Source organism: Rhipicephalus sanguineus, chromosome 10, assembly GCF_013339695.2.
Source record: "Rhipicephalus sanguineus isolate Rsan-2018 chromosome 10, BIME_Rsan_1.4, whole genome shotgun sequence".
NCBI lineage: Eukaryota > Metazoa > Arthropoda > Arachnida > Ixodida > Ixodidae > Rhipicephalus > Rhipicephalus sanguineus.
In genome coordinates this window covers 116,616,406-116,633,410 of record NC_051185.1, presented here as the reverse complement: position 1 = coordinate 116,633,410, position 17,005 = coordinate 116,616,406, and positions in this window count along the sequence as shown.

Below are 17,005 nucleotides of genomic sequence, written 5' to 3'. Positions count from 1 at the left end.
TGACGTTTTCGAAAGTTTTGCATTGTACGAAATGATCATGCGCATTTGTATTGTTTCAAAGCGCCAAGCAACATGCATTTTGGTCAATTAATTCGAATATGGTGGCATCGCAAAAAATATTACATTGTGAAAGCAAACCGAGATCCTTGGTATGCAAAATGAACACGGAATTTTTTTACACGCGTACATACTGCACAGCATTGTTGGCAGGCAGAAGCATAACCAGGCATTATATTCGGGGATGGGGGGGGGGGCAGGCCCTTGGCCGGGGGGGGGCGCTAGGGGCCCGGCCCCCCTCGAAAATTTTTAAGTATGTGTTTTTACCAAAAATAAATAATGAAAATAGGTGTTTTTCGACAAATAGTCAAGGTTTCCAGCAAGTGCCCCCCCCCCCCCCCGAAAAAAATTCCAGGCTAGGGCCTCGGGAGGGGGGGCAATCACATTTTTTGTGTGTTCGTGCTTGTGTTTGTATGTGTGCGTGGATATATACACATGCAAAATCGAAAAATATCGGACGAGGAAGTTTGACCCCACCCCCTTCCTGGCTACGCTTGTGTTGGCAGGTTTGCTGCCAACTAATTTTTAAAGCTTGCTTTCTTGCGCTCTCTCTATGCCCTAATGGTACTGCTGTTTTCCAAGCATTTGGCTTGCGCAAAGAAGTGCACGGGAGTAAATAAAAGTGAAGCCAACAGTGTTTGTGCCTCTCGTTATAAGAGTATTCAGCACACCCCAAAACAGGTCACCAAAAAATGTGTCCTTGCTAGCATGCTGGAAGCACGCTTTGCCGTACGTGCTTACGTGCAAGCAGTTTCTCTGAAAGGCTACCACTGACACATTCGCGCACAGTGACCAGCATGGACTCAAGCGGCAGGGAATCCCGCCTACCAAGGGCATCGTATTTGCAGACCTCGTAACGCGTTTGCTTCAATTTGAAAGCCACGTAGCCTGTCACGTAAAAAAAAGGCCGTTGCTTCTGGTAATGCTGCACAGTACCCATGGTCCGTCAGAAGCACCTGAGAGGTCACGGAATGGCATGGACAGCTGTTGGCACACTGTCTTTCATCGCATTTTTCTGGACGAGGACCTCACGACGTCTTTATTTTTTTTTTTTGCACAAAGGCTTTCAAATGCACTAAGCAAGGTAAAGTGGCTAAACTTAGTCACTATGGTATATGGTCTTACATGTTTTGCTCAGCGGTTTATCGGCGCAAGAAATAGCTCGCACCCAGCTTTCAAGAGGCGGCGGACCGGGCTGCGGCGCAAAAAAGTGCCGCTTTTCTACCCGCTGGTACAGCCGGGCACGAAACAAGTTGGCATCGCATAGCTTGAAAACTGCTTGACTTCCTGTGGCAAAGAATGCTCGATTGTCTGAAGTCACCGAAGTCGTCAGTCAAGAGTAACCTCGCGCATGTAAAGCCAACAACAGCACCGCACGCGGCGAAGCAACTACGGGAAAGAACACGTGTGCCCGCGCTACCCGCGTGAGCGACAGCGCTATTCACGACTCTGGCGCCCTCTCACTGCCTGGGTAAAAGCGGCGGCCGCCTTCGGCGGAGGAGTTACGGAACTGAAAAAGTATCTATAAACGTTGAGACAGCGACTGTAGACTATCTTGTGCTTCCTGTTCGTCGAAAATTATTCTTTTGACAGGAAAGAACATATTTCTTTTCGAAAGTACCTGCAGAAATGTCCCGGAGGGCTTCCGTGAGGTGATTTTGTAGAGCGCCGACAGCAAAACCTATGGGGTGCGCGCCGGCGGCATCCTGCCTAGCACGCAATCGAGGCGCGTCCGATAGAGGGCGACTCCGTAACTCCTCGCCGCCAATAGCGGGACTTCGCAGGTTTCAGTATACATTATTTTGAGTAGCGAAGTTATTTATGTCGTAGAAGAGGTGAGTCTCTTGAACAAACAAGTTGTTTACGTTGTCACTGGAAGAGCCCTTACGAAAATGCCATATACGGCTCATATACCAGGCGTTCAAAGGAAATCTTTATGGTTTTGTCGCAATTCAGCATTGGGAAGATCGTGAGAACCACCTTTGCAGATCAGTTATGCATCCAGGAAGACACAAGGTGAAACAATAGTTATCGCTGTCAGCCGCCCAATTAACTAAGATGGAATATTGAGCTTTTATTGAGTGCAGTAATCGGGCATGTTGGCATTGAAAAGTTGGAGACAGTCGCGTTTCTACGCAGTTCCACTTGGACTGTTTGAGGCCCGTGTACTAAGATTTAGGTGCACGTTAAAGGGCCCCTCACCAGGTTTGACAATTTTGAGCTGACGAGCGCAATCCATGCACTAGGCGTTCACCATTACGTCTGCAAAAATTTGCAACGCTACGCGCCGCGTAAATGGGTCAAATTTCAAGCTGAACGCTGCTTGCCCTTCTTCTCGCGTCCACGCGCCCAGAGAATGAGGGGATGACGTGCATGAGAGAATGGCCCTACGTAGATGGTAGTGCTGTGACGTCGCTCCTCTACGTAGACGAGTGTACCCTGACGTCGCCAACAGTAGCACGTGACACTGCGATAATTATTTGACACGACGCGTAGTTTTTGTAATTTGTTGCTTGAATGGATGAATAAAATTTGAGAGCAATAATAAAATACACAAACGGAATGTGTGCGTTTTCTTTTTTTAATTTTTACTGTGAATCGCAGCGAGATTCGAGACTAATCTACCTCCGTTTCGCACGCGTTCGTGTTCTCGCGCTTTGCGCATCGTGCAGACGCCACCCTTTACAACGAAACTAATTTTCTACTGCGTTCGAGCGCTCATTAGGCTCATTTATCCTCCCGCGTCTAACTAGATGTTCATGCGGCGCACCGCTAGTCTCGCGTGCGTACAAATGTTGCAGCTTTCTTGCTCAGTAATAGGTTGAAAGCCAAGTGATCGGCGAGGGCGCATTCGGCATAACTTGCACAGATGAAGCGCAAAGAACGCCGCCACAACACCGCTCGCGTCTCGGGGGCTCGGGCTGGTTCGGGCGCGTCATGCGCTCGTGACATTCTGTGCGTATGACGTGTTCATGCGTATGCATTATGTGATCCTTCCGCTCGCGTACCGAAGAGGGCAGGGAAGGGATTTGGCTTGCGAAGGCTACGCGGGGCGAGCGGCGAGGGTTTGCAGCTCGCCTCCTCGCATCATGGTTTCGCGCCGCTACAAATTATTGTTTTTCTCAGCTTCTAACCGACTGATTAGAAAAATTCTTGCGGCATAATGCTCTTTATTGGGCTCGCAACAACTTGCAATGTGTAACTAAAATTCGTTAGGTCACCTGGTGAGGGGCCCTTTAAAGAACCCCAGTTGGTCGAAATTACCGGAGCCCTCCACTACGGCGTCTCTCGTAATCATATCGTGGTTTTGGGACGTTAAACGCCAGATATTATTATTATTATTATTATTATTATTATTATTATTATTATTATTATTATTATTATTATTATTATTATTATTATTATTATTATTATTATCCACTTGGACGAATCTTCTAGCAAGTTTGTGGCCCGAGATATCCCGCGGCAAAATTTAATTGTGGTTTGCATGATTACGCATGCGAGACGGGGAGGATCGGCGCAATGCCCCCCCCCCCCCCCCCCCCCCTGATGTGACGAGTAGTCATTGCTTGCTATCGCCTGCCGGTAGAAAAAGGGTAACCGTTACCATCTTTGCCTATGCCATCGACTCGTTGTCAGATTAAACGCCGCACGCAACTGCCGCGGCACATCGGGGAGGAGCTTTGCGCTAGTGCTCACTGTCTTGCATGTGTAATTATGCAAACCGTAATTAAACTTTGCAGCACGATATGTCGGGGCACAGACATGCTCGAAGAATTCTTCGAAGTGGAACTATGTAGAAACGCGACTGCCTCCAACTGTTCAATGCAAACATGCCCGCCTGCTGCACTCAATATAAAGTTCATAATTGAATCTTAGTAAATTGGACGCTTGGCAGCGATAATTATTGTCTCACTTTTTGAGAAAACCATAACGCTTAATTTTGAACACCCTGTATGTTTTATATATGGTCATATATGAATTTATATAATGTCATATAACGGTCCATATAAACCCATATGCTGCCATATACGGCTCCACATAAGGTCATGCACTTCCATATATGGCTGTACACACATGCACATATGACATCCTATAAGGAGCCCGTAAATGGAGATATTAAAAATTAGGCCGGTATGGACATTTATGACCCTTATATACCATATATGGTCTTATTATGACGCCATATTTTGGTATGTCTAGATATTAGGGGTGTGCAAATATTCGAGTTTCGAATTCGAATCGAATAGTACCTAATCGAATAATTCGATTCGACTTTCGAATAGCTAGTATTCGAAGTTCTGAAGAATTCGACAGGACGAATATCTAAAACGCGACAAAGACCAATGGTGCAACTTGGTTAGGGTGGGGTGACTAAAACAAATGCTAACGTCGTTACAGTAGGCTTTTAGATGCGAAGTATCTTATGGCGGAGCTCAACCCGGTGGTGGTGCACTCTTAGCAAACGACCGCTTAAAACAACGCATATAAGGCAGAAAGTAGGTCAAATTTTCGACGCTTATAAATGGCTCTCTAAGCGGCCTACTTATACGGCTCTTTCATGCGGCCCCTCTTTATGCGGCCTCTGGCTAAGCGGCTCTTTCTTATACGGCCTAAGTTTATGCGGCTCTTCCATATGCGAGGCCATCTCGTTGCCAGAAGGCCGTTTAAAAGTGACCGCTTAAAGTAACGCATACCGTCGATTTGGTTAAGCGGTATTTCAGGTCAAATCTGTCCGGCTTATATACGGCTCAATATGCGGTCGAAATATATGCGGTACTTTTCGCAAATTTTTAGAAAAAAAAAAGAAATTCTTCTACATTGTAGTTGATCGTGCAGTGTTCCTCTTTTTTTTTCTTTTGTTCTTTTCAGCCTTCCAACTCATGAATATGCATTTACACATCACAAGAACACTGCACAGAGAGTCACAAACCATCTATCAACACACACACACACTCCACCATGGGGATTTGAACCCAGGCCAACCGCGTGACATGCAGACACTGTAACCACTACGCCACCGCACCACACGATCTGGGTGGACTTCCGCGGCTTTATATATGCACTTCACGTTATCTTGGACGATTTTACGATCTGCTACAACGCTATACTTTTGCATATATGACAGGCATCGTTCGCGTACAATGCGCGTGTATACGTGTGCACGACCTTAAGCGAACCCTCGCGGGCAGTCATAGTCAGTTTGTGTGTGGAATTACGTTTCTCGTCCGACGGCTTGCGCATCCCGCACGGAGACAGAGGTGAACCATATACGACGCGTTTCCGAGTGCATTTCCATTTGCCGACATCATACAGCAGCCAAACGTGCCCTGACGTGCAACCAGCCGCCAAAGAAAAGTATTCTGCGATGTTTGACGCAGTACAGGCGGTGGAAGTCAGCTGATGTCATCTCCACTCGGCGAAGTAGTCTCCCACGTCCTTCGCGAGCATCGCGTTGATGTCGGTGCGTTTATACGGACAGTATTGTGCTGAGGTTCATCTCAGGGAATCGGATTAAAACACATAATCGCTTATTCGCGCAACAGATGGGTTTGGTATAGTGCAGCGCGTACGGGGCGACGGACCAGCTTTCAGAACGGGCGCGCTCATTTCTCCCCGAATATAGTATAGACGATAATATATAGTATAGAAGAATACAGTATAGACGATAAGGAAACGTTGTTGTTGAGTCGAAAGAACAACGAGCCTTCGCAGAAAAAGAATGCAGTCACCCGAGCTCGAGGCTGACGGCGCCGACGAGCGATGCCATGGAATTGTCATGCTGGGGAGGACGGCGGGTCTGAGGTTGTTCGTTCTCGTGGTTCGTTCGTTGTTGACAGTTGGAAGTGATGCTCCCCTTGGCTTCCACAAACGATGAAACGTAGTGCATGACTGGCGCGGAAATACCACGCATTAAACCACTTGCATCACCCGTTAGAACATTTGTTTCCTGCCAAGCGTCGCATCAAAAGAAGCTAGCAATGCTTGAAATTGAATGAAGTCACAATATGATCCAGCTTTCAAGGATAAAACCATGCTATTTCTTCAAAAGTCAGAAGTGGCCTGAAGGATTCAGAAGGATCATGTGAACAATTATACTGAATAATGCAAACATTAACTTGAAACATTCTAATATTTAATGGGTGCTGTGAAATCTAAATAACAACCCCAAATTAAATATGCACTTGTTTCGCACCTTGAAGGTTCATGAATGTTAAGCTCTACAACATGCCTCAGTTGACCGCATATCAGCGCCGAAGAGCGATCTGGTGGAGGCCCTGTGTTGGGGAACGTGGCAGGTTGAAGGAAGTTTTCGTATTCCACCCATTGTCGACGAGTGAAAGTGATTGTTTCCTTGACTACGAGATGTGATCTGGGCGACAAGGGCCAGTATTACTTCACTCCACGTGATCCAGTCGAGTATGCTTTGAGCTTAACGACGCTTTAAAGTATAAACTAGCAAAATGCTAAAAGTGGCTAAACTCGGGCAGTAATCTTGGCTTCTAGGAATAAATAATCGCCTGTCTTAAAAATGTGCAGTCAGTAGCATCCTGCTTGATTCGGATCACGGGACGCGACATGTAAACGTATAATACTAAATAGTACATATATAGGAACAATTCTTATACTCAATACGTGTCATAATTGCAAGTAACAGCTGCAAATAAAAAGCATGCTTTCACACAAATAGCACACCCATAAATGTTGAGCTTTACGTGTCCCAGTCAACCTCCCTTATGTTCCATAACAGGGGCGTAGCCAGAAATTTTTTTCGGGGGGAGGAGGGTTCAACCATACTTTATGTATGTTCGTGCATGTGTATGTGTGCGTGTATATATACGCAAGCAAAACTGAAAATTTTTCTGGGGGGGAGGGGGTTGAACCCCCCCCCCCCCCATCACCCGAAAAACACCCTTGCTAAGCCCCTGTTCCATACCATGTAGCTTTGCGTGCACTTTTATTTAAATATCAACTGTCATGCAACATCTTCAGCTTTGGCTAGTACAGCAGCTAATACAAACTGTGCTTGAGAATTCAAGATTTATTGCCAGTACCAACACTAGCTATACACAAAAACATTCTGTAGTAGTTCAAGCACAAGTGTCGCAGATTTTTTCAGATTTAGCAGCTCATATAGCGGTGGCTCACAAAAGCATGCAGACATACACATGTCTAATGTGCAGCTGTTATTCTTTGATACGAAGAACTGCACGAAATAAACTGACACAAGGAGACGCATGGACAAGCGTCTTCCTTGTGCCAGTTTATTTCGCGCAGTTCTTTGTAGTCATGGATTACCAACTTACCCAGTGATCAATTCTACATTATCCTTTACATGCAGCCCCCTTCCGTGGCACTTACCACGGCACAACATCTGTCAGACATAAAGGGTGTTCGCATATTGTACTAGATTTGTCCTTCACTAAATGTTGAGACCTGAATTGTATTTGTTCTTTTTCTGGCACCATTTCAAAACATGGCCTTTCCCTTGCAGTGTTGAGACATTTCTTTACAATAAGTTAGTCAGGCATTGAGTCCAAATCCATCACTCTTCGAGACTGGTACTTAATTATGTATGCATGGGTCCCTTATTTTTATGATCTTCTGTTCTCTGCTCCAAGCCCTTCCCTTTACCCATTACTGTAGAACTGTGGCATTTAGGTGTTTCATCTCGCACCGCTAATTGTTGTTACATTTTGTGCCATTTCTTCGAGTACCCATGACAGTATTTAGTGCATTAATTGAATGAAGGAACATGTTATGCTGCTGCGCAGCTGTACACTGAGCAGAACAATGAGATGCAGAGCCATGAGAGAAAAAATAGAGAATATTGTCACAGTACAACGCAAACACAAGACAGTGAGAAGTTCTACAAGAATAGGAGGACAGCTTGTTGACACAAAAAAAAAGGCAGATCCCACGTACCGTGGGAATCGATCTTATGCGAAGCATGCGCGGGATGGTGACTGTGGCGTAATTTTTGACATTGAGCGAAACGTTACGGAATGATGCTAGAGAAACGTGGAAGTGGTATACGCACACTCATATGTTGAAGAGTCGCATATATATTATATAACCAGTGGTTTACTGCTGCGTAACGCTGCCAACAGCAACATGGGTGTTACCAACACCAGACGCGGTAAGCTGACATGCAATGCTTATATTCTTCAATACTGGATAGCGCGAATCCGAACAGCGCAAAGAAACACATATGCACAGGACAGGCGTTACTCGCAACTAAGCTTCATTCAGGAAAGTTTCCCTGGATATACACACAGCCATGTGTCACGCGCAGGCGCACTGCACGTACGTTACAGTCACAGTTGCAGTAGTTATCCTTATAATTGTCCGTTATGAAGGAGAACACACGCACGTTTCACGAACCCATGTGCATGTGTAGAAGGGGCTCTGGACAGTTCTTGAACAAGGTCATCACCACCGTCATCAGTGAGCACCAGCAGCTACCGGACTTGTTAATAAGATCCGCTCGTGATCGCGGCTACGAGGGGTCTAAGTGTAGTGAAGTGTGAGGTATAGCACAGCTGGTGGAAGTCCTGTATGCCTCTTACGATGAAATGATCTATGGTGCCTCCTCTCCTGGACGTGGCAGCGAGGTTTCTCGGTGTCCTGTCCATATTCAAACATTCTTTCACGCAGTATAAAGACCAGACGTTGTTGCGTCTTGATAAATCAATGTTGAAGTCACTGGTAATGATGAGATGCCGGGTTCTCTCGGTAGGTTTATTGTAGGAAGCACTGACCCTGGTTTTTCCCGTTATCGACCCCGTAATCGACCCTATAATTTCCCGTAATTGACCCCGTAATCGACGTGGACCACGTTGCGGAACACGTCAACGAGTGCATGGTAGTTGAGCGTCTTCCAAAGGTCTTCTGTCATCAGCTTGCTCACTATCCTTGTGCCCCCCGCGGTGGTGTAGCGGCTACGGTGCTCGGCTGCTAACGCGAAGGTCGTGGGTTCGATCCCGGCCGCGGCGGTCGCATTTCGATGGAGGCAAAATGCTAGATGCTTGTGTACTGTGCGATCTCGGTGCATGTTAAAGAATACCACATGGTCAAAATTTCCGGAGCTCCTCGTCACGGCGTCTCTCATAATCATATCGTGGTTTTGGGACGGAAAACCCCAACAACTATTATTTTCACTTTCCTTGCGTGTCAATGTGTGTGTTCGCGGTTCCTGTGTAGGTTGAGAGTTTGTATCTGTGGCACAAACCCGCATAACATGAACTCTGGTATGCGGTGTGTGCCACACGTGACCGAGAGAAAGGGTTTCATGACGTACGCGACAGGTATTTTGCGGTATTCATGTCATGACCAGTGAATCGTGTTCGTCATACACTGATCCCCTGCTGTGCCAATTTCGGTATATTACAAGTTATGGAGACGACCAGGAGAGAGGCCAGACGTAGGCGGCTAGATAGATAGATAGATAGATAGATAGATAGATACGTAGATAGAAACGCCCAAAGTGGCTGAGGTTCGCTAAGAAATGCTTCGCATTTAAAATAGCAGGCACAAACATGTCTAACAAGACTGAAACTTGGGCTAGTTGGTTGTCCTTCATGATGAATCGGCAGCACAACCATACACGGACAGAGCAAAGGTACACGACACATAGCACTGTGTTGTGTACTTTCTTTCCTATGTCCGTGTGTGGCTGCACTGCTGATTCACCATGAATGACAAACATGATGTCTTCGGCAAAATCCCGAAGACCCACTAGACGTTGATGTTCACTGATGCCCCCATTGTCTTTCTTGCCTGCAGAGCGCACGTGTCAATACATATACAATAGGATGCATCGCAAGGGTTCTTCACCTATATGCTCTATTGTTGGAGTAATAGGGCATTGTGTCAACTAAATAATCAATGTAATAATAAAATCACCCTAAAATATATGCCATATTCCTTATTGCTCAATTCTCAACCTCCACGTATTCCACTTCAGCACCTGTGAACATAGTGGCCCCCTAAAGGATCTCGGCAGTAGTTTCTCTGAAGTGGTTTTAAAAGCTGTTATTGGATCAGATTAAGCTAACTGAATCTCGTGAACTTATCCTTTCAAAACAAATAAGGGGGCAGTCCACTTGTTATTTTCTAGCAAGTTACTTAGCAATTTGGCCTTGAATGTGTGCACTTTCCTTGCAGTTGTGTCCCAAAAGCAGTCAGTGGCCTATCGGTTATCAGGTCATCAATAAAAATTTTCTTTATGAACAGTCTTGCACGTTCAGTAATGCAGCATTGTAATGGATGTATCATTCTGACATATATAGTTTATGCATTCAAAACTCTTCAGTTGAAATTCCTAACCAGTTTCTCCATCAGTAATGACCACAATTGCTATGCGACTCGGTACCATCATCGGCATGCATGGATTGATGCATTCTGCAATGCTTTAATCATGCATCTTATCACTGGCCCTGTGATCTCACAAGTCACCTGTGTCCTTCTCTAGACAGTAACAGCTATAAATATGTTGCATAACTTAACTAGTTTTTTTTCCAAACAGCATGACTTACCTCTATTTGCACAGTCAGTAAGCCTGAACACCAGTGCACACTTTTGTAGTTTGACATATTTTATTTTCAATTACAAACAAAACTGAGCAACAATGTATACACAAATACAGCGTTTGTAAACTAATAAGTGAATCTTACACTTTTACAGAAACAAGGTAAAAAAACAACTGCGAAAGAGGTGATCCAATAATTAAACAGAACGATTGTTGTTTTTCTATGCTGTAGGGGTTTCAGGCCTTCTCATCCGACTAGAATTGATAATGACCTAGCTTGAGTTTCAGCACGCCTATACGTAGAAAAAACTCTACTTTCTTGCAAAGTGCAGGTCAATACTTACATAAAAAATTGCACCACATAAATGGCAGGAGCTACCTAAATGCCTTCAATTATAATAACTTTACTTAAACACAATAAGATAACACAGAATTGACTAGAGTAACAAAGAAGTATGGAAAGTAAGTGGGCCTTGATCGACGTCATATATGTAGCCTTGGAAACAGACGAAGGGCTTGAGGTGTGCTTGCTGCCTGTTTCTGGCACTTAATTTGCAATATATGAGTAGAATACACAGTGAAAAAAATTCTGTTCTATATCATGAGCTGTGTAGTGCACGTAGGTACTATGATTTATCACAAATGTATGACTAAACTAGATACCCTCTATTTAGTAGGCCTGAAGTTTGAGGACGCAGCTTTTCTGTAGGTAGTGGCTAATAAAATTTCAAAACATGGGTATCAGCTGTGCATGAACGACAAGTGATATGCTAATATGATGCCCTAATAAATAGGACTTTTCATTGTACATGCATCAGAAATAATATGATGACTGTGCATGTTATACTCCGAGGAAAACTACAAAATGAACAATGAATATGCATATATGAACACACACACATACAGTTATTATTGCACATTATATCTGCCACAGATTCCAATGCTAATGTACGTGCTACTCAGGTATCCTCAAAAGAAAGAGCACTGAAAAGTGCATGAACATAAAACAAACTTAAGTGTCTCTAAAGTTTGTGAAAATTCAGCTAGCCAGCAGCCTTATCTACCCAGCCTAATAATGTAACAAGAAACACACAAACGAAATAAAACTGCACAAAAAAGAACACAAATTAGGCGTTGTCCTTGAGCTTGTCGAGAATCTCCCGCAGTTTACTGCTTGCCCAGCAACATGGAAAACTCTCTTCCTTGTGCAGCAAACTTTGAATTAGTCCTAATGTTTGAGCGAATGCAGACGGGTAGGTAACATCCTTTATGTAATGTACGGTCAAACACAAGAAAACTGTCTTTTTAAGCGTGCAGTCATCTTTCAGGGTAACACGCTCGTCCTAAGCACAAAAAATAAGCTTTGTTGCCGAGCTCCAAACAATCATGGGCCCTGGCAACCCATGGACATCTGCAAGATACTGGAAAAAAGTAATAAAAACTAATATATGTTTTATGTTCTGCACAGCACATCTTCATACAAAAAGCTAACAATTCAGAGGCAGTGGATGGATGAATGCCAGCATTAAAATATTGCAAGCTTTAGATGTAAAACCGTGCATAAATTGACATTGTTATGGGCGTGGTTTATGCCACAGTAAATAAATAAGTTTCAGCCACCCCGATACGCAGCTATAGGTGCCACTGCTTGAAATTTTGCTAATGCATTCAAAGCAGTCACAAGTACAAAGTCAGATCTCACAAGTGTATAAGCAAGCGTTTCTTTGTGTTTCGCACGCAATGTTCATATCATATATCTGTTCCATGAAAATGGGTAAAAAAAACGCCAGGCCTGCGCTGAAACCGCAGCACAGTCACAGCGAAAGCTGGAAGAGCGGCGTTTCTAGAGCCCGTTAAGCTCTCTTGGGGCTACAATACAATTACACTAGAAAGGTACCCACTACGCCATAAATCACAATTTTTGTGAAGTTGGGAAGCACCTACTAAGCCATTATTCGTCATTCTGCGGAGAAGGGAGGCACCAGCTACACGTCTGTAAGGCATTATGTACACTTTGTTGACGTGACGACTGATGACGATGAAGAATTAAGGCTCACCCCTTTGTAATGGGTTGGAATCTTTAAACGGCCCACCAGTTATGTAATTTGCAGTGGGTGACGCCCGGTCGTTATTTCCCTCTCCCGTCATGCTGTTTAACATAGGTTGACGTGGGAGAGAGACGGACTGAGACCATAAGTTATGGAAAGCAGAGCCTTGGCTTGCTTCAATAGTAGGCTGTAGCCACCTCTCAGTGATGACATATCATAGGTGGTGACAGATGGCATGTGTGTTGGGCATGTCCTTTTGCACTAAACTTGAGTGCTGTAGTGCCACGCTCACAGGGCAAACCTGGAAATACCTGGTTTCTGTTTCTGTTGGGAAATGGTAGAACCACAGGACAATCAAAAAGGCCCGAATGGATTGCCTACATTGACTTACATGATTGCTTATGTGTGTACGCCTTTGTGCATACAGATGTACTTGAACTATCTTAAACTATTTTAACCAAAGGAATTGACTGGACCCTATTCAATGGCAGAAAAGGAACTCTGCTACAAACAAGGTGGACGTTGCGACAGAGTCCACACTGAAATAACTAAAGGCCATGTCACCACTAGGATACACAGCGGTTCCCAGTCATCATGTAAGGTGGCTACGCATGTAAGGTGGCTACACATAGGCTAGTATCAATATTCTTTGCAGCACCAAGGAAACAAACTTCAATCTACATGGATGTTCTAATACTGAAATTTGACATATAATCTTTCGTTGAGTGAATGATACAAATTACATTCAAAATCTATGTCAGAGTACTTTAGCAGACTCAAAGGGCCCACTTTGTGTGCACAGATGCATGCAGTGAATGGTGCTGTTGTATATAGACTAATATCACAACTTTGCAGGTCCTTTCGGCTGTCAATGCACACGTCTGAGAGTGGTGCAACCACCTGCTTATTGAATATTGTCTTTCTTTCATTGAAATTAAAGCTCTTTTGCAGAAAAACATTCTTGTATTCAAAAGTATTTTGTGTTTGCATACAGCATAATTGGGCGTAAAATTACCCTGAATATCTCCTTTCAACGTGGTCATGACAAACATATGTATTGGTCGTCTGGCCAGACATAGAATAGCTTTTTTTTTTAATTTCATATGCTGCGCCGGAAATTGCTGCATAATTGTGACAAAATTGTCGTGCGAAAGAAAATTCTTTAATGGAATGAGCTAGCTATAGACTTAATTGTAATTTATCAACTCTCCACCAGAAATAAATATCTAAGTTATATCTGTTGCAGTACCTAAACGCAGATAAATAGTTACATTGTTTATGAACGCTTTACGATAGTCATGCAAGTACAATACTGATTCCGTTTTTGAGCAATATATGAGAGATAGATCCGCTTCAGGTGCACAATTGCAGATGCTGCTTGATATCGTTCTTGATTCGCGAACCACATAATAGTGAGCAACAGTGTTTCGCTTTCTGACAGTTTGCGACCTTCATGCATTTCTAAGAAAAGGTCCGAGCAAGAGGCTCTTCCGATGCGCCTTTCACAGATCTATAGAGACTCGTTAGGAGCGGTGCTTTGTTTCTAACAGCACAACACAAGATTGGGAGCATCGAAATAAACTCACCCAGTCTTGTATGGTTCACGGGGCAGTGCCCGCAGTAAGAGCACCAGGCAACTTGATGTGGCACGCCTGGTTCCCCTGGCTGGCGGTTGTACGCGAGCAATCTGATGCACTCACACTTACATCGCACTGACACACTTTGCACTCACACGTGCCATCATAACTGCACGCTCCTCTCTGAATGCCTTTGACGTCGGTCGAGGTGTACATTCCACGCAGCAGGGCCTGATCGGCACTGCCGAAACGTTGAAGCACTCCAAGACGATCGCGGGACCGAATTCTCAACGAAAACAGAGAGCCCATGCAAGGAACGGGCGCAAAAGAGACGGACACCGCTCGACGCGCATGGGAGAGAGAACTGTAGGGGGGATAAGTCAGCAGCGTGAGCAGGGAGAGAACGCTATCAAAGGTGAAAACTTCCTTCGCACGTTGAGTTTGTAGACGTCGCGGGCGTTGTTTGCGTGATAATTTTGCGTATTCACGAGTAAAGAGAAACAAAGGCACGTCTGCAAAAAACAAAAACGGTGCGAGGCGAACGAGGCAGCAGAGGCGACTGACGTAACTCGGCACGGCCGCTGCGTTTCCAACGCACGTGCTTCGCACGAAATCAGATACGATTGCCATGGTCAGGGAGGCGCTGGCTGTATTATTGGCTGTATCTCGAGTTCACCGGCCGCATCCGGTGCCAACACAGGAAACACTACACGGCGTCAACGTGGACTTCGAGCCTTGAGCACGCTCGCTCGGCGCTTTCTCGCTTCTCGCCGCGGCGCCGATCTCAATTTCCCGCATAAACAACGGGCCCTGTATAAGCGTTGCGTCCGCTCGAGAAATTTTCGCGTCAACGAACCCGGGCTCCATATAAGCGTTGCGTCCGCTCGCGGCCGCATATAGCGGGCCCAGCCCGTCACCGCAGAATTTGTCACGCTTAATGGCGATTGAAGGGCCGCTTATATGGAGTACCTTGTGGTGGAATAAAAATGGGCCGCTTATGTGCCGGACGTTATACGGGACTCGAATAAGAGTGTGGTGTGCGGCGTGACCACCCTTACTGCGCATGCGCATACCCTCCCCACTCACCCTCTTCCCTCCGCCTCCACTTCCCCTCCCCCTCTCCCATTTCACCTCTCCCCTTCCCCCTCTCCACCTTCCCTCTCCCCTCCCCCTCTCCACTTCCCCTCACCCCTCCCCCTTTCCACTCGTCCTCTGAAACGCGGACTAGACATGCCGAAATTCTCTCCTGCGCAACGCCGCGATGATCACCAACGCATGCGCGTCCCCTCCCCCTCTCTCTCCTTTCCTACGCTGCCCCTCTCTCGCACGCCTGCCGACCGCGTTCCCCGCTCGCCCTGTGAGAATTAAAAGCCAGGCTAGAGGGAAGACAAGACGCGCGTAGCGTTCCTCTTCGCGTTCCACGACGCGAGGTCGGTAGCATGCCCAAAGAACGCCAACGGAACGCGATCGTGCAAGTGGTCCGGCTTCGCATCGCCTCATGGTCCCCTTTAGCGGGAAATGGTGTAATTTTTTGTTAAACCTTTCGCCAATACCCTGGTTGAAGAGCTAGCGCATGCTGATCTTAAAGGACATTATGTCATTTCCGCTCGTAGAAAAACACATGAGAAAACTGTCAAGCCCTTCATAACTTCGTTCCCGAAACAAAGGCACGGACTTCTTGCGTAGTTCGGTCGCGTATGCCGCAAGCGCCGTAAAACGTCTTGACTTTGGCCTGCGGAACTCCCAGTCATTGGCTTCGCATCTAAAAATTTGTTCACGCTGGGCAGTCGCCACTGCCGCACGGAACCACTCGTTCAAAAACTCCCATCGTTCCGGCACGCTGTTAAAACTCTGCTGTGAACGGGCGCCCGAAGGTTTTTTGGCCCGGAGCGCCCATGGCGATGAAGCACAGCATTACCGTTGTCAGATGAGCCGTATTGCGCGGCCATGGGAAAAAAACTACCTACCGTACCCCCCTCTGTCAGTGATTAGGAGGTTAGGAGTGGCGCTTCTGGCTGGAATGGCGGCTCTTCTATCAACATGCTTGCGCGCCCATAAAATTTTAAACAAGAACCCCTCCGGAACAAGTGAATAATAAAACTGTCAGCACGCCGTAGCATCCCTGATTTTTTTCTTTCTGTTGCCGTAGCCGGCAGTACACACTTCGTATAAATATATTATTCAATATTCGATTCGATATTCGATATTTTTGGCCACTATTCGGCACTATTCGATTCGAGGTTAAATTTCACTATTCCCACACTCCTACTAGATATAGATTTTTATGTCAGTCCATATATGGCATTTTGTAAGGAACGCTTTGTTTTTTTTTTTCTTTTGAATAACCACGCCTGTGCGAACTTAAGAAACGCTCAAGCGTGAGAATGTTGAAGGTTTCTGCAGCAGAGGATGTTGGTATACAAACAGCGCGGACGTGCCTCGTATCTCGACGGGAGCACAAGTGCAGTAGAGATTTCCGAATACGAATTCAGAACGATCAATGGCAACACAATATGCGACGAGCACGAAAGCAGTTTGTGGTTTTTCCGGATAGGAAATATTGTAAGCAGTCCGAACATTGCATTTCTTATGTAATATTTACACCCTTTTCAAAATGCCGCAGAAAGAGCTGAAAATAAGCATCTTATCCATAGCTTATTAGAACCTTTTTAAAACGCAGAAAATGTTTTATACAGGCGAATTCTGAAAAATTTTTAAAAAGAAAACGTTGGCTTTCAGGTGAAAACCGATATGCATTGACACCAAAATAATGCGGACATGTTTTCGAATTA